A 24,499-nucleotide genomic window follows, 5' to 3' on the forward strand; every position below is an offset into this window, starting at 1 on the left:
GACCAGCTTCTTCTGATGGATACCTCTGCTTCACCCCCTCCTGTCCTTTCATTTTCACCCCATACACCAGGGTGGGGACTGAAGGGACTAGACTTCAAAAGTACAGCTGCAGGACCCAGGGGGAAGAGCTGGGGCCTCAAGCGCCCCCTGCTGTCTAGGAGAGCAGGTTGTTTGGGGTTCTGCCAATGGGAAGAGGGGCAAGTTGGGGGTGGGCTCACTCAGTGCAGTGACTTTGGTGTGAGGTAAGGCCAGGTTCACAGCACTCCCTCTGTCTAACCTGCCACATCTCAGGGACTTGCCCTAGGTGCTCACATGTAATTACCCCCTATCCAAAGGTGAACCAACCTAGGGCAGATCCCTGAGCTTGGATCATAGAGGTCTGTGCCCTAAGTCCTTGGCCTCTTAAATGGTTACAGAACTGACAAGAGAAAATAAAGAAGAGGAAATAAGCCAGTCAGTTGACCAGTATTTTCTGCTTTCTCTTTCCTTTTTTGCATCAATCTCTACCTGTTGTAATTTGTCCTTTGTCTTCCTAAGTCAGCAAGTATTTATTAGATCTTTATTGTGTACAAGGTATTGTGCTAAATGTGGAGCAGAATCTATAAAGAAGCATGAATTACGGGTGTTGCCTGCCTTCAAAGTGTTGGCAGTCTAGTTGGAGAGAAGTGGAATAAGGAAATAACTTAGGAGGTTTTTATTAATAATTGATCTCCTGTTTATTAAAAAAAAGGGAGCAGAGGGCTCTGAAATGTGAATGAACTTAGATAAGGCATATAACCAAAGTGCTGAGCAAATGTTGGTTGCCAGTTTTAAAAACATGATGATGATTGGAGTGCCTGGGTGGCGTAGTTGGTTAAGCTCAGGCCATGACCTCACAGTTCATAAGATTGAGCCCTGTGTTGGGCTCTGTGTTGGACATGGAGACTGTTTAGGATTCTCTCTCCCTTTCCCTCTGCCCCTCTCCTGCTCATGTGCTCGCTCGCTCTCGCTCTCCCAAAAATAAATAAATAAGTAAATAAGTAAAAAAATAAAAAAAAAATTAAAACATGATGATGATGATGATGACGACGACGCCGACAATGACACAGTTAAGACTCTTTAATTCCAGAGCTGGTGCTTGGCATGAGAAGGTACTGTGGGTACAATAAAAGTGAGTGGCATTGGGGCGCCTGGGTGGCGCAGTTGGTTAAGCGTCCGACTTCAGCCAGGTCACGATCTCGCGGTCCGTGAGTTCGAGCCCCGCGTCAGGCTCTGGGCTGATGGCTCGGAGCCTGGAGCCTGTTTCCGATTCTGTGTCTCCCTCTCTCTCTGCCCCTCCCCCGTTCATGCTCTGTCTCTCTCTGTCCCAAAAATAAATAAAAAACGTTTAAAAAAAAAAAAAGTGAGTGGCATTAAAAGATTTGTAGAAATCAGGGGGAGATTATGCTTCTAAAAATCAAGAATGGGATTATTAAAATAGAGATTTAATTTAACTTGAAACTTTGTAGAGGCCAAAGTAGGAAAGAAAAAAAGAATGAGCTCATGTCATCTGAAACATATCAATAAGCATAATAAACAAACTCTTCAGTCAGGAAGTAACTTTTTCCCCCTTGGCAGTGAATTGAGTGAGTTTGTTATGATATGATAAAAAGTACAGGGGTTAATGTAACAAACAGTTTTCTAGAGGACTAAGAAATATGCCTCAGTTTTTATATTCTCTCAATAGATGCTAATGCCATCATTTTGAATTACGATTAAGACATTTCTGTGAAGAACTAAACTAACTGAAATGGAGTATTTATATTTCTTGTTATGTAACTTGAAACAAAAGTAGAATTTAGAGAAGATGCCTCTTTCAAATACCAGTTTTTCCAGCTGTGCTTTGGTGAGGTCTGTATTTTCTAGACAAATGTCTTGACATTTTATTTTCTGGACTAAGGAACCTGGCTTGAATTTCTGCCTCTCTGAGAACCCATCTTAGCTTTGCTTGGTTATGGGCTGCAGAAAGGCTGGTGGGGAGGACAATTCCAGAGCCAAATGAAAGTACCAAAGATCTCAAGATATGACCTCTGATCTCCCTTATTTAGAACGGAATGGGTAAGGTCTTGCCCCTCCCCACTCCACAGACAGGAACCTCATACCTGTCGCTCTTCCTGGACAGCAGGGGGCGCGTCAGGCCCCGCTCCTCCCCCTGGGTCCTGTAGCTGCACTTTCTCAGAGTCTGGTCCCTTGAGTGCCTGGCCCTGGGCGAAATGGATTCTAAATAGATACTAGTATTAGGATATTAATGTGTATAATTAATAATGTAGACAAATTACACACTGTAAAGAGAGGACAGTTTAAAATCTTTGTTATAATTCAAGTTGTCCTAGTTTACAAAGGGAATAAACTATTGTCTAGAAATGTTAAATTGATTCTAAATAGTTTAACATGTGCTCAGTTACAGAAGCTTGACAGTATTTTACATTTGCATAACATTTTCCTCCATACAGTAACTCTGTGAGGGTTTTCATTTCTGTTTTATAGATAAGGAAACTGAGGATCTTAAAGGTTAAATGACTTAACTAATTGTAATTATGCTATGCACGAGCAAAGCTGGGACTTGTCTAGTATAGTAGTCCCCCTCCTTACCTATGGGGGATGTGTTCTGAGACCCTCTTTAGTGGAGTCCTGAAACCACAGATAGTACCAAATGCTTTATTGTTTTTTCCTATACGTGCATTTCTATGATAAAGTTTACTTTGTAAGTTAGGCACAGTAAGAGGTTACCAACAATACTTAACAATAAATAGAACAGTTATGATATTATGCTGTAATAAAAGTTAAGTGAATGTGGCCTCTCTCTCTCTTTCAATACCTTATTGTATGTACTTAACTTCTTGTGATGCCGTGAGATGATAAAATGCTTATGTGATTAGGTAAATGACGTAGGCATTGTGACCTGGTGTGTTAGGCTAGTATTGACCTTCTGATGATAAGTGAGAGAAGGATCATCCGATTCTGGACCACGGTTGACTGGTAGTAACTGAAACTGTGGAAATCGAAACTGCAGATAAGGTGGGGGGGACTACTATAATCAGATTCAAATCCAGATCTCCTGATTCATTGCCTAGTAATCTTTCCCTCCATGGTACAGCAGCCTCCCAAGTCCCAGAGACATCACTTATTTATTCAGTAATCATTTTTTCAGTGGAGGAATGACAACATAGAAAAAGCCTCTGTCCTCATGGAGCTTATATTCTAGTTTTAGATCATGACAAGTGCTTTGGAGAAAAATTAAACAGGAAAAGGATACTGGGGTGAGACATGACTTTTAAAAATATATATTTTTTTAAGTTTATTTATTTATTTAGAGAGAGACAGAGAGAGAGAGTGGGGGAGGGGGAAGGGCAGAGAGGGAGGGAGAGACAGAATCCCAAGCAGGCTCCACACTGTCAGCGCTAAACCTGATGTGGGGTTCGAACTCACAAACTGTGAGGTCATGACCTCAGCCGAAATCAAGAGTTGGACACTTAACTGATTGAGCCATCCAGGCACCTCAAGTGTGACTTTTAAATAGAGTGGTCAGGGATGGCATCACTGAGGTAATTTCTGAGCAGGTACTGGAGGAAAGAGAGGCATTGAGCTAGTGGTTAACTGAGGGAAGAGAGGTTGAAGCACAAACGATAGCAGTACAGAGCCCCCGAGGCAACGGTGTATTGGGGACATTTGAGAAACACTAAAGCTAGAACAGAGTTGGTGAGGGGCTCCAGCAATAGGAAATGAGGTCAGACAGGGAATGAGTCAGACCATGTAGATCCTTATGAGCTATTGTGAGAGCTTTGACTTTTATTCTTAGTAGATCTGACTTAAAAGTTTTAAATGGATCACAGTGGCTGTTGGGTTGAGAATGGTCAGGGTAGAAGCAGGGAAACCAGTTAGAAAACTACTGCAATAATTTGGGTAGGAGATAATGATGGCTTTGGACCAAGGCTGTGGGGGCAAAAGTGGTAAGAGGTGGTAGATTCTGGTTGCATTTTGAAGGTAGAGCTAATGGGACTTGCTGATAAATTGGGTGAGGGTATGAGAGAAAGAGAGCAGTCAAATGTTTTTTGGCCCAGGCCCCTGGAAGTATGGAATAACCATATACTAAGATGGAGCACACTAGGTGGTGCAGAGTTCTGGGAAATAGACAAGAAATTCATTTATAGGCATGTTTAAGATGCTTGATAAATGTCCAACTAGAAAGTAGTAGGCAGTTGCATATATGAATGTGGAATCAGGAGATTGTCACAAATTGAAGGGCTAGATTAGGGTGTCACCAGCATATTAAAGTATTTAAAGCCATGAAATGAGATAAGGTCACCTAGTGAATAAGTATAAATAAAGCCCACTGTGAGTTTTAAGGATTGACCAACGTTTAGATGAGATAAGCAGGAACCAAGAAGAGACTTGAGAGGATAGGAGTGAGTTAGGCAGAGGACTGATAGTAGTCTTCTGGAAGCCAAGTGAAGAAAGGAGGAAGAAATGATTGGCTGCCAAATGCTGCAGACAATGAAGAACTGACCATTGAATTTAGCATCATGGAATGGATTCTGTTGAAGGAGATGATCAAGTGGACATGCTGACCATTGACCATGAGCTGCACCTGGGCATTCAGAAGCTCCTTACCCCCTCCTTTGTCCTTGGAATGGGGTTTCTATTTGCCTTCCATACTCCTAGAGGCATTTCAACGACATATCCTTGAGATAGTGATGTGGTGTTGAGACCATGAAGACAGTATATGTGACTAGCCCAGTTAAGGCCTCTATATAAACTTCTATGATTTGGCAAGTGGGCATAGAGAGATACTTGTCTTGCTGGCCACCCAGGACAAGCCTCATGTAAATTCCCTTCCTACCCTGCCACCTACCAATCTAGAGTGGCCTGCTTCTTTCTTTGGTCTCTCCCTACCCTCTGTTTCAAGTTATATCTGGGAGGCTCCCAAGATGGCTGTGAACCAACAGATTCAAGAGGGAAAGGGGAATAATTGGAGACAGCAAATAAGGCAATTTTGTAAAGTAGTTTTTTGCTGTTCAGGGAAGTTGAGAAACAGCTGGCAGAAGACCCTGGGTGGTGCAGTCTTTTGTTCTTGTTTTAAGATGGAAGAAATGATTTCATGTTTGTGTGCTAATGGAATTATCTAGTAAAGAGGGAGAAATTGATGTAGGACAGAAAACAAGAGAATTGCCGAAGTGTTCTTAAGCAGACAGGAGGGCACTGAACCTAATGCATCAGTTGGGGTGTGAAGATGCTTAGATCAGAGCACAGATGGGTCTTTCATACAGCAAGAATAAAAGTAAGTATGTGGACATAGATAGATGCTAGTTGGTAGGAGATGTGGTGGTAGAAGTTCTCTGCTGACTGTTTCCATTTCTTCAGTGGAATAGAAGTCATCTATTGAGAGCGAGGATGAGAAGGGAAGTGTTGAGAACTCAGAGAGTGAACTAGTCATATACTAGTGTGGGAGATGAACAGACCAGAGAAATTATAGTGTGTCTGCTGGGCCCCAGAAAGCATCCACTTGAATTTGAAGTGAAGTTGGCAGAGTTGTATTGTTCATAGGCAGTGTTCAGCCACATGGGTGGAGGCATAGAGAGGGCAGAAGTTGGCTATACCAGGTTGAGGTTTTCTGAAGTGGGTATGGTGAAGGGGGGTGGGTGAGCAACGGGTGATTATAATGATAAATCATGAACTTAAGCTGGAAAGGAGGGAAGTAAAGAATTGAAGTGACTGTAGAGAGTAAAGCAAGGCAAAAATCAGTGGATTATAAATCCTAATGGGATTGAAAATGATTGGAATTGGCATTCTTGCTATAAGGAGTGCAGGAAAGATACTTAAGTGTGCTGAGTAAGTGAGATGCTTGAAGTTGAGGTCACAGAGAAGGCGCAGTTATTGGTGATAACAAGGCCAGAGAAGATCATGGTGGTAGGTAGCATCTGAAGTCGGATGATAGATCATTTAGTCCTAATGGTGGAATATGGTGGAGAGGCTGGGGATGTTGGGGGGACTTAATCAGGAGCATGCAGAGGCCGTGGCTTACCTTTCTTTCACCTTGTCCTGAGTCTTTTGTAGTATGGATTTGAACACCAAGACCCTGGGCTGGAGGGCCACTGAAACTTCAGGCTGGAATGCATCCCTCAGTCAGCCATCTTTGTTGACCGATCTTCAGCTGGCAATTTAGCTAAACTGCTGTTTTTTTTCAGCCACAGTTTTCCATTTGGTTCACAAAACCATCATGGGAGACTTTGTGTTAGATCTAGTGCACCTGTGACCAGAGCGGAATGCCCTTTCTCTCCAGGCAGGTAGATGGAAAGAAATTTAGAGTTCATCATTATTACTAAAATACTCCTAGCTCCAGCTCCCTCCTTCTGCTGCATGCTAGGTATAATATATATATGTATATGTATATATATGTATATATATATGTATATGTATATATATATATGTATATATATATATATATTTTTTTTTTTACAATTATTGAAAAAATTTAAACAGTAGAGAAATGAAGATACAAAGTAAAATAAGTTTCTCTCCCCGTCCTCTTTACTTCTAGCACCTCCTGGGTGGTTTTTTGAGCATCATTCCAGATGTCTCCCTGTCTTTCATTCTTTTTCTGACTATGTGTGTCTATTTGTGTGGGCTCTGTATATGCACAGAAAAAGTGGAAGCATTCCCTATGTTCTTCTCTCAAGTCCTTCCTTCCAAGCCAATATATACTGGGCTGAAGACTTTTCTTTAGTACAGGTATATAAATTACACGATAATAGAAGTGTAGTGTAACTTTAAAATCATGCCTGTGTTAATGGAAACTTAGTTTTTATTTTCTGTTATTATAAATTATGCTGGTGGAATATGCTAAAGAATATATTCTATAGATATTGTTACCACTATTCTTATTTCTTTTTTTTTTCTCCTTTCAAACCATCCTTTTATTTATTTTTATTTTTTTAAATTAGTTTATTTTTTAATTTACATCCAAGTTAATGAGCATATAGTGCAACAGTAATTTCAGGAGCAGATTCCTTAATGCCCCTTACTCATTTAGCCCATCCCCCCTCCCACAACCCATGCAGCAACCCTGTGTTTGTTCTCTATATTTAACAGTCTCTTATGTTTTGTCCCCCTCCCTGTTTTTATATTATTTTTGCTTCCCTTCCCTTATGTTCATCTGTTTAGTATCTTAAATTCCTCATATGAGTGAAGCCATATGATATTTGTCTTTCTCTAATTTCGCTTAGCATAATACCTTCCAGTTCCATCCACGTAGTTGCAAATGGCAAGATTTCATTCTTTTTTGATTGCTGAGTAATACTCCATTGTATATATATACCACATCTTTATGCATTCATCCATTAATGGACATTTGGGCTCTTTCCATACTTTGGCTATTGTTGATAGTGCTGCTATAAACATGGGGGTGCATGTGCCCCTTCGAAACAGCATACCTGTATCCCTTGGATAAATACCTAGTAGTACAATTACCAGTCGTAGGGTAGTTCTATTTTTAATTTTTTGAGGAACCTCCATACTGTTTTCCAGAGTGGCTGCACCAGTTTTCAGTCCTGCCAGCAGTGCAAAGGAGATCCTCTCTCTCCACATCCTTGCCAACATGTTGTTGCCTAGGTTGTTAATGTTAGCCATTTTCACAGGTGTGAGGTGGTATCTCATTGTGGTTTTGATTTGTATTTCCCTGATGATGAGTGATGTTGAGCATTTTGTCATGTGTCAGTTGGCCATCTGGATGTCTTCTTTGGAGAAGTGTCTATTCATGTCTTTTGCCCATTTCTTCACTGGATTCTTTGTTTTTTTGGGTGTTGAGTTTGATAAGTTCTCTATAGATTTTGGATACTAACCCTTTTATCTGATATGTCATTTGCAAATATCTTCTTCCATTCCATTGGTTGCTTTTTTGTTTTGCTGATTGTTTCCTACCTGTGCAGAAGCTTTTTATTTTGATGAGGTCTATTCTTATGTACTTTTTCCCTTGCTTTGACGTCAGTTGTTCTGACATAGTATGACTGAAGAAAATACTTAGTTTTAGAGTCTGATCTCTGTTGCCAAATTGTTCTCCACGAAGATGGTACCAATTTATAGTGATTGAGAGCATCCCTTTTCCCATCTCCTTATTCATACTCATTATTTATCTCTTCAACCCCTCCATATTAGCCGAGCTGATAGGACTATTAGGAGAAAACATTTTCGTCAAACAATACTGTACTAATTTGGAGGGAATAACTGAGATTGGGGGATAAGAAAAATAGGAAGATATTTCATTCTTATTCCTTACGCAGGGAATGGAATATTAACACGTCTCCAAATTCTAAGATTTAGCTAAAACAGAGAAGACCTTAACTAAATCTTTAAAGAGTTTGGAAGTGATCAGAGGCAAGGTTGGAAAGTAATGGAAGCCATCATAAATAAAAGAGTAGATTGATTTCTCTTTTGTTCCTGAAATTGTTGTTTTCAAATCTTTTTTTTTACACGTTTGTAAAAATTTCAAGTTCTCTGGTAAACGCTTATAAATCATTGATTCCAGATTTTATCTGAGTTTAATTCTGAGTTTGTGGTGACTGAATTGGAAAGAAATTTTATATGAAGTTTTTTTAATTTATTCTACTTGATGATTAAGTTTGGAGATCTTTAAATTTTGGCCTTTTTTGGAAGGAGACACCTATAATAGTACATATTTAACATGTAACACTATAGATTTAGTACTGCTTTTTAATTTTTTCATGCTTATTCTATATAGAATTTTATATTATTATCTCCAGTTAAAAGTCATATTTATTATTGATGTCTTGATAACTGATAATTTTTTCAGACAAACATTTAAAAACAAGTTTTAGGTATTAGAAGAGTGAAGTAAAATTCTTTTTCTTTGATTTTGCTAAGAAAATATTATTAAATGTTACGGATTTTAAAAGTATAAGCCTAGGTCAAAGTATATGTACAGACTCTGAAAATATGCATGATTATATATATGCTTTGGATAACTTTATTGTGAATTCATACTTGTCAGCACAATAATTATATACCCTTGAGTGCTGTATAGTTGAGCTTTCATGTAAGTACACATCTGTTTAAAACTCAAAAGAATCTTGTAATACCCACTTAAATGTTTTTGAGGCTCACTTTATGTTTTTGAGGAGAACTTGATACAAAAGTAACAGATGGCCAACAAGGATATTAAGTTGACAGGAAGCAACTTAATTGAGTTTCTTTAGTTTCTGAGTTGAAGATGTATTTATATATACTTATCAGTGTAAATTCACTTAAAAAAAATCTTGGGACTATCTTTCCACTGAAGTCTTTTGTTTGTGATTTGTCTTGTTTTGTTCTGTTTTGCAAGGCTTGAAAGGGGGAGAAAGAGGGAAGAGAAGAAGATGGATTATCATTGGAAGAAATTCACCATGCTCGAAGCAATTTTTCCTAATCTTAGATCTAAATATGCTACTGATGGGATTATGCATGTTTGAACATGCAAAAAGATTTTCTTGTTAAATAAAGTTTAATCTTATACTTAATGTTCCTTATTATATGGGGAGAACTTTGAAGCAAGGATCAAAAATCAAATGACACTAATGCTTCCTAATGAGAGAAATCTCTATTCAGTGCTAATTAAAAGTATATTGGCTGGAGTCTAGTCAGCTGGGCTTAATTCTCAGCATTAAAGTCGTGAACATTATGGGAAAAGCACTTTGTCGAATTGAGAAATAGCTAGATTTTTTCCAGACTTTCATTAGGAAAAATTAAAAAGTGAAATTAAGAAAAAGAAAATCACTTAAAACTATCTTAAAGGTAGAAAATATTAAGTAAAGAATCATGGCAGTTTCTGATGTGTCTGGAGGCAGGGTGATTATTGTGATCATATTTTAGTATTTGCATCCTATTTCTTGCTGCCATTGGGGCATTTAAGAATACATATTTATGGAAGCCTCAGTACTGAACACAGGAAAATAAGAACAATCATACTGTTTGTTTCTTTCCATAAATACCAAGTAACATTAATGAGCTATAAGAAAATTATACCGCTTTTACATAGCACCACATTAATTTCTTAGAAGTAAATAATTTGATATAATATAGTCACTTTATATGCAATATATCTAAGATTTGGCTCTGTTTTATTTAATCCATATAAAATGAATGCATCTGTTCATATATGCATTAAGGTTATAGATTTATGCAATTAAAACAAATTGGAGGGGCTGGAGATAACAGCAGGGATTGATTCCAAATGGGCATAAGGGATCTTTTCAGGGTGATGGTAACATTCTAAAATGATTGTGATGATGATTGCACAAATCTGCAAATTTACTAAAAATCATTGTACACTGCAAACAGGTAAATTTTATGGCATGTAAATAGTATTTCAATAAAGCTATTAAGTTTTTTTAAAAAATGAAATGGAAAATATGTGACCATAGCTGACTCCAAAAGACATAGAAAATCCAAAGAACAGTTATTATTGATGAAATACAGAAAGTTGTTAAAGAGCTACCCTCCTTTTTTTTTTTAATGTTTGTTTATTAGAGAGAGGCAGCATGAGCAGGAAGAGAGAGAGGGTGACATAGAATCTGAAGCAGGCTCCAGGCTCTGAGCTGTCAACACAGGGCCTGACACAGGACCGACCCATGATCTCACGTGTCAGGACCTGAGCCGAGGTTAGACGCTTAACCAGCTGAGCCACCCAGGCACTCCTTGACCACACCTTTAAGAACCACATCATCCCAGTGCTATTTTCAACTGTTTCAGAGCATAGAAAATGAAGGAAAGTTTCAGAATTCATTTTTTATGAAGGGAAAATAACATTGATACTGAGACAAGGAAGCAATATTTTTCCTGAAAGAAAACCAGAGATCAGTTTTGGGTGTAAATATTGGAGCAAAAATCTTTGCAAGAAAAATTTATAATACAGTATTACCTTTGGAAAGTAACACACACAGGACACTCAAGGGACTCAGTTGGTTAAACAGGCGGCTCTTGATTTTGGCTGGGGTCATGATCTCACAGTTCATGAGACTGAGACATGCATCAGGCTCCACTCTTACAGCATAGAGCCTGCTTGGGGTTCTCTCTCCTCCTCCTCCTCCTCCTCCTCCTCCTCCTCCTCCTCCTCCTCCTCCTCCCCTGATTGTGCTCTCTCTGTCTCTCTCTCTCTTAAAATAAATAAATAGAACTTAAACGAAAAGTAACACATACAACAGCAATTTAGTATAGTGCTTAATAGTTTGGGCTCTGGAGCTAGACTGGTTTGGAATCCCAGTACCACCACTTCCTAGTCCCATGACCTTTGTAAAGTAACTGAACTCTTTCTTTCTCATGAGTAAATAAGAGAACTTTCTTCATTGAGTTCATGTGAAGGCCAAGTTACAATAAATGTTGAATATTATAATAACTACATAGTTTATTAAAAATTGGAAATGTCAAAAGTTATTTGGTCATTTCTCTATTGTTGACTGTTTGGATTTGCTATTGTAAAGGTTAGTGCAATAAATACCTTCTTATGGAAATTTTCCTCACATGTCTATTCCTGAAGATAGATTTTTAGAGGTAAAATTTTGAAGAAAAAGCTATAAACTTTAAAGGCCCAAATTGCTCTCCAGAAAGGTCGTACACATTCCTACCATTGATAGGTAAGAGTGTCTATTTACATTACTTACACCAGTGTTGAACGTCATCGTTGCAAAGAAAATCTTAGGTGATTTGGTAAGCCCCAAATAGAATGTAATCACTTTATAGCCTTCAAATACTGACAGCACAGAACAAAACCTTAATTCTTAATGGGCAGGGGCAACTCAGCTCAGGTCTTGATCTGAGGGTTTTGAGTTCAAGTCCTGAGTTGGGCTCTGTGCCGAGTGTGAAGCTACTTCAAGGAAAAATATTATCACAAAACACTTGGAACTCTAATAGGAATATTGTCAGTGCTCCTAAGATGTTTATCTGGAGTTGGGGTTTCCTTTTCACATTCAAATTTTACATGATGTTAGGATATCTGCCTTTTGTAACTTTGCCTAAAGCTATTTGATCTGAAGGAGGAATTTTCCAAAAAACATCAGTTAAAGAATAATCTAAGGGCACCTGGGTGGCCCTGTCGGTTAAGAGTCCCGATTTCATCTCAGGTCATGACCTCATGGTTCATGAGTTTGGGCCCCGCATTGGGCTCTGTGCCAACAGCTCGGGAGCCTTCTTTGAATTCTGTCACCCCCTCTCTCTCTGCACCTGCCCCACTTGTGCGCTCTCTCTCTCTCTCTCAAAAATAAATAAACATTAAAAAATTAAAAGAAAATAATCTACCCAAAGCAAATGCCACCAGGGAAAATCTTTATATTTTCAGCCTTTTACTTATTTATTTTTAATTTTTTAAAATTAAATCGAGATGGTTATAAAGTCATGTATCTTTCTAGTCCTTCTCTTTATTGTTCCTTATCTAGTTAAATTTCATCTTAGTCTTTAAATTGTTTGGGAAGCGAAAATGGGTCAAGTCCCAGTGAAAGACTCATAAGCCTACATTGGGCCAATGCAAATTTATCCAGTTGAATTTGAATTTAGATGACTTTTCAGCTACAACAAACTGGGAACTTTCATGATCTGTGGCAGAGAATGGGTCTGTCTGCCTCAGCATCTATAAGTGCTCGGGTTGTAGTCACCACTAAAAGCTGGGAAAGTGGAAATGACCCATCTCTGTCTTGATTTATTTTCCTCTGAAGACTTGACCTTGCTAAGGGAGCATTCCCTTTTCCTGTATTAAAGTATTCACCTAAAATCTTGCCAAATAGTGATATCTCCTTACATTTCCCCTAAAAAAACCAAATTAATAGGGTATCGTGTCTTGTTACACTTTGTATACAAGACTTGAACAAATTAATATTAACATACTAGTGAGCTTAAAGATAGGTCAGTGGTGTTAAAAGTGCTTAGCAATTCAATTATTCTTACATACTTTTGGATTCTATACAGTAGAGATTGCTCCTGTTTAACCTATCGGTTTTGCTATGGCTACATTTTAGAAATAGCCACACCTGTTGACACGGGTGGCTAACATTTCAATTCAGCATCAGAGACACGTTTTCTGTACAGGTTAATTATTTTAAATTGGATGGCACAACTCAGAGACTACCACAGTTCTGATGTCCATTTGCATCTTCTGCTTTCCCAGAATGTACATTTCACTTGACATGTATATCTCATGGTCTCTGACTGTAATATAATCTCATTAGGCCATTCAAAAATAAAACATCAGATTTATGTTTAAATCTAAGTTTTAATCTTATTGGTTTTTTTTTTAAGACAATTCTGAGAAAAAGCCATTCCTGTGATCCTCAGATATAGAAAGAAACAATGTAGAATCAGGTATTAGGCATGTTCCTTTCCTGACTTTGTTGAAAATTGTTTTCCTTAGGTTAACATGGATATTGAGCTTTCCTTCTACGTGCTATCAAGGTTCCAACCAGTTTCTCTAAAATCTAAAGGTGTAGTTCCCCCAAACTCATGTATTAGGGTGTCTTTGAACTGAAGAAAACCAATCAGCAGTTTTGTTTTTCAGAGATGTGAAAAGATTCTGTGGGTGTTAACAGTAAGATATCTGTGTCTTGTTTACTATAGACTCTTCTTGAAGGTTGAATCACCTTTTGTTTCCTTGTTATTCTACTCAGGAGCCCATAGCTATTTCATTAACCCACAGAAATCACTTACCCTGTTTACCAGTCAACACCAGGTACTTCCTTTGAGAAATGTATGTAACACTTTGGAAATTCAGTTCCAAAATGAGTCTTGGAAATCCATTGAGTTTTTCACTTTTTGCAGAGGACATATCTGGAGATAAACTCCCTGTTCTGTTCTTGCTCTAGCAAGGATTTGAAAATCTATTTATGGTTTGTCTCCTTTTTAGCTTCTATTCTCAAACCACATCATTCAGTCTCCCCTGAGCTTATATCAAAGAATAGCAGTTTTCCTCAATGCTTAGGAAAAGAATAGCAAATTAAGAATTTTTGATTGTTGAGCTTTTCTTCAACAGTTGTCCTGTAGTGACTTAGGAAATAGCCTTGGAAACATATGGGATAGATCTGATGTCTCATGCTTTGTTTCAGTCTTTCAAGATAATAACACGAATGATTATCATTTGTTAATCTCTTGTCCTTTTATGACTTAATTTCTACTGGGAGGCAACAAATATGAATGCCTAAAACAGTTAAAAACTTAATGTTGTCAGTGACATCCTTACTAGAGACAGGAGTCACTTTATTTACTCCCATGTGTGTTTTGAGAATCTGTGACATCAGTTTATACAGTTTGGCTCCCACATCTTAATGGTATTTATGGAGGGAACTAAAAATGAGACATTCCTTTTTCTTTTATCCTTTTTCCCATTTATTTTTTCCTTTTATAGTATAAAAGCTTACCTTTTTATTTGATATTTATTATAATTTTTAATTTGATCATAACAGTATTTCTTAACTTAGTTGTTAAATGATATTTCTTACAAATATTTGAACACAGATTACTCAGGAAGTATACAAATTCTTGACTGCAAGTTTGTTTGGTCTTAGGTGATTAGCATCATAAAGATTGAGGAGAGATAACCAGTGAGAGTTCTTTACTTTTTACAATGCCGTTTCTGGAGAAATGGAAGAGAAGTTTGGGAGTGTTCTGTTCTCTGAATCTTTTTACAGTTTGTCCAATAATCAGGAGTATTCCTAGAATTATCAGTTTGTCTGTTACTTGGAATTATTATTGGGACATTTCTTCTGCTTATTCTCTTTCTCCTCTTGATTCCTACAGCTGGTAGTTTTACTATCAATGCCATATCTATGTTCAACTTCTTATCTTCACCTGGGAGACTTTCTTACAGCTTTTTATTGAAAGATCATTTATCTTTTTTACTTCCCACAGAGCGTGTTTAGGGATTAAGAGTCTTATAGTCCTAGTTAAAACAACCCCCTTTATTATTGAAACCCTCATACCAGAGGCTTTATGTCTTAGAATATTGTCATTAATTTCCCAATCAGCTGTCACTCAATGGTATAAAGAACCATATAAAGACATATAAAACCTGTCCTTCTAAATACACCTTTTCCTTTCTATTCCATTGCACTTTTTCCTTTTTACAAGCAAAACTCTGACTTGTTAATAGAGATGCGCTGTTTTTACTTTCTTTCACTGTTTATTTAATAAGGGACATCAGGAACATGCTGTTGTGAAAAGCTGTCTTGAGCATGGGATTGGAGTCAGACCGAGCTGAGTTCCAGTCCCAGGCCCAGAGCGGCCCTTGTTTGTCAGGTGACCCTGGCTGGGCCAGTTACTTACTCTCTGAGAACGTCAGTCTCCACATTTTAAACTGGGAATAATTGCAGGGCTCTGAGGGTTAGTTGATGCACAAGGCACACAGAATGGAAATGCAGCTTCAATTTTTACCGTTACTTTTTTTTTTTAACGTTTATTTTTTTTGAGAGAGTGTAAGTGGGGGAGAGGCAGAGAGAGGGGGACAGAGGATCTAAGGCAGGCTCTGTGCTGACAATAGTGAGCCCGATGTGGGACTTGAACTGATGAGCCATGAAGTCGTGACCTGAGCCGAAGTCGGACGGTCAACTGACTGAGCCACCGAGGTGTCCCCATTACTTTTCAGTTGGCATAGATCAGGTTGTCAGGCCAGTGTGTGAAGTTAATAAGTATTTTTCTTAAAGAACCAGAGATCCACTTCTAGAATGTATTTAATTGGAAGTCTGAACTTTTAAAATTTGAATATCATACCAAATAATATCAATTGAGAGAATATTTATTTCCGAGTTCCAATTCATAGCAGTCTTATACTAACTTTAATATTAATAGTAAAATGAAAACCTCAGCCATTCAATCATTTAATCAGGGCTATTATTCTTAGCTGCTTTTTTATTAGTTGTAATTCACATATCCTATAATCTACCCATTTATAATGTACACTTTAGGATCACCTGGGTGGCTCAGTTGGTTAAGTGCCAACTTCAGCTCATGTCACAATCTCACAGTTTGTGAGTTCAAGCCCCATGTCGGGCTCTTTGCTGACAGCGTGGAGCCTGGCACCTGCTTCGGATTGTGTGTCTCCCTCTCTCTGTCCCTCCCCTGCTTGCGCTCTGTGTGTCTTTCTCTCTCAAAAAATAAACATTAAAAAAAATAGAATGTACAATTTAGTCATCTTCAGGATATTCACAGAGTTGTGCAGCCGTCACCATAATCAGTTTTGGAACATTTTCATCAGGCGAAGAAGAAATTCTGAGCTCATCTCTCGTCTACCCCCACCCCTACCCCCCAGCTCTAGGCAACCACAAATCTACTTTCTGTGTTTCCATGAATTTACCTAATTCTGGACATTCTACATAAAATGGAATCATCAATATGTTGTCTCTTATGACTGGATTCTCTTACTTAATGTTTTCAAGGTTCATCCATGTGGTATGTGTCAGTACTTTATTCCTTTTTATTGCTGAATTATGTTCCCTTGTGTGACTATATCACACTTTACTTATCCATTTACCAGTTGATGGATTTCTGGATTGTTTTCCATTTTTGGATAATATAAATAATGCTGTTATGAACATTTGTGTACAAGTTTTTGTGTGGACATATATTTCCATTTTTCTTGGGTATACACCTAGGAGTGGAATTTCTAGGTCATATGGTAAACTTTATGTTTAACCTTTAGAAGAATGGCTGAGCTGTTATCCAAAGCCACTGCACCATTTTGCATTCCCACCACCAGTGTATGAGGGTTTCATTTGCTCCACATTCTTTCCCACACTTGTTATTATTATTGTTTTTATTATTGTTTTTTTTTTTTATTATAGCCATCTTAGTGGGTATCAAGTGATATTTCATTGTGGCTTCTTAGCCATTTCTTAAAGTTGACTATATAAAAATCATATTGCTCGTGCTTTGGTAATCTCTGCTCAGTATTGAGAATGAGAAGTTAAGCCTCATGTTGCAGAATCTTCTACTTATTGAATACCTAGTGAACAGAGCTTTTCTGGACTTTTCATTTATTTGCACGATCTCTATTCATTTTCTCCTGATTTGCAGTTTTCTGTATCCATTGGTTCTCTTGGGCTTATCAGCCATCCTCCAGCAACCCCTCTCTAAAAATATTACAACAAAGTGAACAGATCTGTAACATCTTTCCTTTTTGTCTTTACTTTGTTCACCCTTCCCAAGAGACTTTTTCCTAACAATTTTAGACCATATTCCCGAAATAAAACTCTTTTTGGACATGTATATGTTAAGTTCTAAGGGTAGATTATTTCTTTATAACTTTTCATTGGTCATTTCTTGAGCATCTTTTCCCCTTTATTATCTCTATTCTCTTCTCCTGAAATGCTAACTTTAGGAATGATGTAGACCTCCTGAATCTATTCTCCATTGCTCTTAATTTTTTTTTTTATCTTCCATCTCTGTGTTTTTGAATTGTGTTCTTTAGAATTTTGTTGACCTGTTTTAAAAAATTTTTTTAACGTTTATTTATTTTTGAGAGAGAGAGACCGAGCACGAGTGGGTAAGGGGCAGAGAGAGAGGGAGACATGGAATCCAAAGTAGGCTTTAGGCTCCAAGCTGTCAGCACAGAGCCCGATGTGGGGCTTGAACTCACAAAGTGCGAGATCATGATCTGAACTGAAGTTGGATGCTCAACTGACTGAGCCACTCAGGTGCCCCTGTCAACCTGTTTTTTAGATTGCAAATTCAGTTTTCTGCAGTGTCTATTCTGTTATTCAGCCTACCTGTTTAATCTTTTATATTCATAATCATAAATTTAATTTCTAAGAACTGTTTCTTATTCTGTGGTTGTTTCTTTTCCATGACAAACTAATCTCTCTCCTTTTCTCTCTCTCTCTCTCTTTAATAGATATAACCTGCTTTTTCATCTTTGAGGATACCACTTAGAATATTTTAAACATTCTCTTCTATTCCCTAAATGTTTCTTTTTGATCCATAATTGCTCATTCATTTTGCTCTTTCCCTTTTAAACCATTGATTTTTTTCCTTAGATGTTTGATTAGAATTGGTCATAGCTACATGTTGATGAATAAAAGGCTAGATTGGCTGATACATACATAGTGGTTTTATTTTCCAGGAATGCTTTCCTCTGAATGACATAACTGAAGTGTGTCAATGGTGTCTTAATGGGGTATGCTAGCAAGTGGATTTTTCTGTAAAGGAGCTGGAAGGCAAGGTCAGACCCTTAAAATTGCCAAAGTAAGGAAGTTACTATTCTATGGGTGAGATGTATCTAGAAATGGAGTGGTTTACTGTATTACACCTGTGGAACCTGCCTTTTCTCTCTGTCTCCCAACAATTTCTGGGTGTGAAGTTATTTTAAATCCTAACTTACCCTAAACTATAACTCCCCCCCCCCCCCCCCGCCAGTTCCCCAGTCCCCTCCTGGGCCTCTTCCTAGGCAGATCCCCAACTTTGTCAGGATGGCAGTACCAGATGTAATTGGTTGTTGAACAGGCTGACCAGTGCTGAGCAGCTGGATCTGGTGATCTGAGTACAGCTCTAAGTAACTATCCTCATAGTTGTCTAAGGGCCCAGCTTTTATTCTTTGACTCAGAAGGAGCTCCCTAGAGAGAATTCATGTTTAACTTCTGATGTCTTTGACCTTGGTTTCAAATTTCTTAGGATGTCTCATCCATTGATGACTCCCATTCTTGTTTTGTTTTTGTTTTAGTGTTGTTATGGTTCGACTCATATTTTTTTTTATTTTATTGTCAATTTAGTTTAGAGGCAGTGGGGTGCATGCAATTACTTCTTCCACCATTTTGAATGAGTCAAGTAAACATTTCTGTATATTTTTTTCACTTAGAAGCCTCAAACCTTTATCCATACTCTGTTGAACTCATAAATGTTAGTAGCGTAAGATTATTGATAGCACTAGGTAGTGAATATCATCCTAAACATATTCCTACCCATTCTCTTCTTTTGCTTTGTTTCTAATCTCAGTTAATGGTAGTATATACCATGCACCATATCATGACTCCTGCTTCCTCCCTCGACACATATTGTCCATTTCTAATCCTGTTTGTTTCTATTCAACCCTCCTACTTTCATTTCCTCCTACCCTTTTCTCACAAGATTTTCTTGTTTATACTGTTTTTAGTGGTCTCTCTTCTTTCATTCTCCACCCCTCCACCCCAGTGCATTCCACCATGCTACTCTTTCTTCTTTGCCTACAGAAAAGTACAAATGCTAACATGTAACATTCATGAAGTGCTCCAAAAGATCCTGAATTAATTTTGTAATATCATTTCCCAATATATTTTCCTCACACACTAAAATATACCTACAACTGGATTACTCAGTACTTTCCCTCAGTTATTTGTACTTTTACTACTATTGTATAGTATATAGTTCTCCTAAACTCAGATGGTTTTCATCCTATATTTACTTCTCAAATTTTGCCAACTTAAAGTTATGCTCAAACCAAATGCCATCTATTCTAGCCTTGAAGATTTCTTAGCCACAGCTAAACCGTCCCTTATAATTGATATTTTATTAGTTCCTGGGCATTCATTGATTTAATATTCACCATTTGATTATTCATTAGAAACCCTGTAAGTTCAAGTAATTTTCGTGTCAGCTGAGATAGGAATTTTTTATTCCTGCTGTAAGTCAAGTATACCAGTACAAATGATTGATAAAACTGTAGTGAAAGTTGAAAATGCAGTTAACTCATGCTATAAAGATATGCACAGGAAATACATGGATTTTGGTGAAATTTTTATTTGAGAGAGGTCTGGGAATTGGACAAATATCTTTGTTAAGGTTTTGTAGATTCTTGCAATTCTCATGACATTATAGTTAAGAATGTTAAGGTTCTTCTGCACTTTATGTACTCGAAGTATGCATTAGAAATGGTTTGTTATTGTGTCTCAACATGTATTATAAATTTGTTGAACTGAGCTTTTTTTGTGTTCCAATTGTATTCCACAGTCTCTTATTCTCTTAAGGCAGTCAGCATTATCACTGATTCTTCTTCCTCTGGGCCAGAACTGGGTACATCAGAGAGGTCTATTCCTGATCAAACTGAGCCTGAGGGTGGCTAAGATTGATCTCACTTACCTGCTTCTGCAGGTGTTTCATTCATGGCTCTGTGGGGAGAAAGGATGTAATACCTTACTCAGGTTTCTGATAAAGTAGAATTGGATCTTTATTTAATGTCTTTATTGCTGGATCCACCGACCAAATGGAAGTGTCCACTGTTTCTCAGACCTATTTTTTAATCACTTGTAGTGCATGGGTTAACCCAGGAATGATGCAAACAAACATATTTCAAATGTGTCTGAGTCTGGGTGTGGAGTAGTGTGGAAATCTTAGATAGTGATGACAGGCAAACCCAAGATATCTGAAAGTCTGGTTTACATAAATGACACATTAGCTGCCCCAAGAGCCAATTTCTGATATGTGGCTAATATAGCTTATATTTCTTCCTTCTCACTGCTCAGTGTTTGTGTTAACTATCATTAAGAGTGGGTTTTGTGTTGCAATTAAAAGGTGGCGGCTAATTGTATTTGGAAAGAAAATCACCAGCACCCAGATTGGTGTTGTATAAAAATGTAATAATTATGTTAGGTCATTATATTCTTTTCTAAACATTTCACTCTGAAGGTATAGGAATTAACAAACAGTATTCCAAACGGAATTCAAACTTGCCTCATAATCTGTTCAGTTTTATAATGAATTGTCCCTATCATCATATACCTATACCCATACTCTGTTGAGCCCATAGCTTAAATGTTAGTAGCAGAAGATTATTGATAGCACTAGATTGTGAAATGGAGCTATTCTCCCAGTGTAGGTATCTTGTCATAAGACAAGACACCCAAGTACGAACTCTTCCATATTCTTAGGAATTTATGAGAGGGTGTTTTGTGGAGCTGAAGAAAACTGCAGAGACAGTTGGAAGGAATTTGAGGCCCTGTGTTCAGTCTCAACAACACACTATCTGGTACTGAAATATAAGTGTGGCTTGTGGTGAACAGCATTTCTACATTTTTACCCTTGTAGTTTATCAAACGAGTTGGGACCTCCAACCCTCTGTTACGGAGGGACTTGGGATTCTTCAGATCCAGGTTTGAAAATTTATACTCCCTCTTTATTTAACTAGCTTCTCTGAGACTTTGCTTCTTATCAGTAAAGTGGAAAAGACTTACATCATGGGAGTTCCATGAAGATTAAATGAGAATATATTAAAATGCCTCTAACATAGTCAAGACTCAGCGAATAATAGCTGTCATTGTTGTCATTGTTGTTATGCTGATAGCTAATTCTTGTATTTATCTCAGCTGTGTTTTGTGACCTGGGAGCCACTGAAGATGAATCCCCTTGTGTAGCTTCCTGTATTTCTTTGTAATAATTGCTTTGCTCTTTTCCTCCCCTTAAACGCATTTTTCATTACATGAATATAGTGTTTGCTAATACTGCAACTCTGAAGCCACACTTCAAAATGCTTTTATTTCAAATCAGAATTATTTGAAGCCTTTGCATGGTAATGCACAGTCTTCTGCACGAATTAATAACACACCCCACCCTTCTGCTCCCTCAGCCCCCAAAAGAAACACCAGACAATATAGTGGCATTTTAGCTCCGCTGATTTCCAATTTGCACAGCTGTTGGAGAGAACTCATACCAGTATATTCAGTGACAGATAGGTTGTACCTACTGTGTGTAAGGTGCTCTGCTGGCCATTACAAGGAATATAAAGGCCCTATCTTCAAGGAACTTATAAAGTGAAAGCAATAGGATACAGATAAAGGCAATTATAAAGTGATTCAAAATGTGCTGAGTGCCAACAAGTGCTAGGCACTGTGTGGTGGTGGGGGTGGGGAAGCATTATTTCTGCCTGTGGGGAATCAAATAAGGCTTCAAAGTCGAGATGGCAGATGTCTCTCAGGTCTCCTCTTAAAGATCCTGTGTCTTGGGCATCTGGGTGGTTCAGTCGGTTGGGAGTGCAATTTGTGATCTCGGCTCAGGTCATGATCTCACGGTTCACGGGATCAAGCCCCATGTCGGGCTCTGCGCTGGCAGTGCGGAGCCTGCTTGGGATTCTCTCTCCCTCTGGCGCGCGCGCTCTCTCTCTCTCTTTCCCCCCTTCTCAAAATAAAATTTTTTTTTTAAAGGTTCTGTGTTTTTTTAGAACTGTGAAAAATCAGAACTGGACACTTATTTTAGAGGCATTCTGCAGTTAAAGAATATAATGAGACAATTGGGCATTCTCCTTGCTTGTGTCTCAGTAGCCTTTTGAAGGTGTTTGTGTGGATGGAAGTTTGTTAATAAAGTGGAGAGGAAGGAGACAGGTGGGCTTGAATTTGCAAGCAATGTGGTGTACAGAGAATACATTCTCAATTCCTAGGTAAGGTAATGTGGCAAGGCCTGAATGTGGCTTTACCTTTTCTCGATTGAAAGGAAAAAAATTCATCATTCTACAGTAGAGACCAAGACTGCCCCACTGTGGATAAAAATTGGTTTGAGGACTCAATCAGAAAAATCCTTTATCTGTATAGGACAGGTTTGCACAGGCAAATGATCTTACATCAGAGTGAGACGTACAGTATTTGGAATACTGCGACCTTCCCTTTGTTTCCTGCTCCCCTGTAAATAAAGGAGTCTCTTGGTTAGAGTGGTTTCTGATATTTGCTCGTTTTGCAGAGACAGGTGTAAAAAGGTAAAACTTTGTTGTAGCATCTGCGAATTAAAACTAAAGGAAGAACAGAATGTAAGAATGGGCCTTTTGTCCTTTAAAGAAAAAATAATAATCTTTATTTTTACCCTAACAGCTGAAAAAGCAACCTGTGATTAAAGATGTTATCTATCCTTTGACACCTGAAATAACAATTTTAATCCTTGTTTTCTGGATTCTTATAAAAGAAATTCATACCATCCTAAGATATAGATGCCATTTGCTCTAATTTTATAAACATATACAAATATTTATAATATGTTACAAATATTTAAATATTTTACCTATTTAGTTTATTTCTTTACATCACTCATTAATCCTACAGAGGAAATTTATTTTAAAGTTCTTGGGGCTCAGAAAATGATTGTGAGGGCTAATTCTGACAGGATGGACTGGACTTCAAGGCACGGGAGGGACGGTGATCCTTAGTTGGCACAGTTTGCATTCTGAAGGAACTGCCTCTGTCTGCCTTTGAGTTCTCTTTCTCCTTTCTGCTGCTTACTTTTAGGGCTTATTTATCACTTCTGTCAGAAGCTGCAATGGGAAAATGAAGAAAAGTGAAAGTGCAGATTTATTAATTTTTTATAGTTAGCCCTTGGTTCAGAAGGGTAAGAGGCTGGAGCGATTAGGTAAGGGAGGGTTTGGAAATTATTTATTAGTACAGTCCTGTCCTCTTGACCAGTAATAAGCAAGAAAAAAATTCTACAGAATTAAAAAATCCATACTGGACACAGGGTAATTAACCTTTTTAGATAATTCTACTCACAGTATTATGAACTCTATGAGTATTGTTTCCCTGATATTATCATCATGATAGTAAACATTTATTGAGCGCCTTTCCTAGTCAGCAATCTTACTATGCTTTTTTTATTATTAATTTTCTTCTTTTTTTTTTCTTAAATGTTTATTTTTTTTTTGAGAGAAAGAGAAAGTGCATACATGAGCAGGGGAAGGGGAGAGAGGGAGAATCCCAAGCAGGCTCCATGATGCCAGCACAGAGCTGACGTGGGGCTTGATCCCACAGAATGCAAGATCATAACCTGAGCCGAGATCAAGACTCAGACACTTAACCAACTGAGCCACCCAGGGACCCCTTCTTTTTCTTCATTTTTTTTTAAAGTTTTTTTTATTTATTTTGAGAGAGAGAGATGGGGGAAGAGTAGAGAGAGAGATGCCTAAGTAGGCTCAGTGCTGCCAATGCAGAGTCCAATGCGGGGCTCAAACTCATAGAACCCAAGCGGTTCTATGACTTAAGCAGAAACCAAGAGTGGGACGCCTACCCAGCTGAGCCACCCAGGCTCCTTTGTACTATCCTTTATATGCATTTCTTTATTTACTCATTCAATTTAATGAGATTGGTAGTACTCTTACTCCCTTTTAGAGATGTAGATACTGAGGCTTACAGAGCTTACATATCTTGCTAAAGTCATTCAGGTAATAAATGGTGAAGCAAAAAACTCAAAACAAGGCTTGTCTGACCTGGAGTGCCTGCCCTTAATCTTTAGGTTGTCATACTGAAATATGTATTGATTTCCCTTTACAGGCATGACCCAGTAATAGATACCTGGAGGCACTAAGTATACTCCCCTTTGTGGAACAGTGTAATTCTAAGATGCACAAATGAACCTAAACAATGGCAGAATCAAAGATAAATAAGTGAAGTGATTATAGAAAGGACATATTTAATATAATCTTAAAAGATCAGAGCTTGACCTGATTGGATTGGAATGGAGATTCCTACACTTTTTTGTGTTTGGATCTGGCCCTACACCAGTAGGAGTTGAGTTCAGTAGA

General features: G+C 37.9%; 1 protein-coding gene across 1 annotated transcript in view; it reads left to right on the forward strand.

The window, feature by feature from the left end:
* The window catches only part of SH3D19 (SH3 domain containing 19), a 189,479-nt gene that overhangs the window by 60,131 nt on the left and 104,849 nt on the right, over window positions 1-24,499 (forward strand). The window lies entirely within an intron of this gene.

Source organism: Neofelis nebulosa, chromosome 3, assembly GCF_028018385.1.
Source record: "Neofelis nebulosa isolate mNeoNeb1 chromosome 3, mNeoNeb1.pri, whole genome shotgun sequence".
Taxonomy (NCBI): Eukaryota; Metazoa; Chordata; class Mammalia; order Carnivora; family Felidae; genus Neofelis; species Neofelis nebulosa.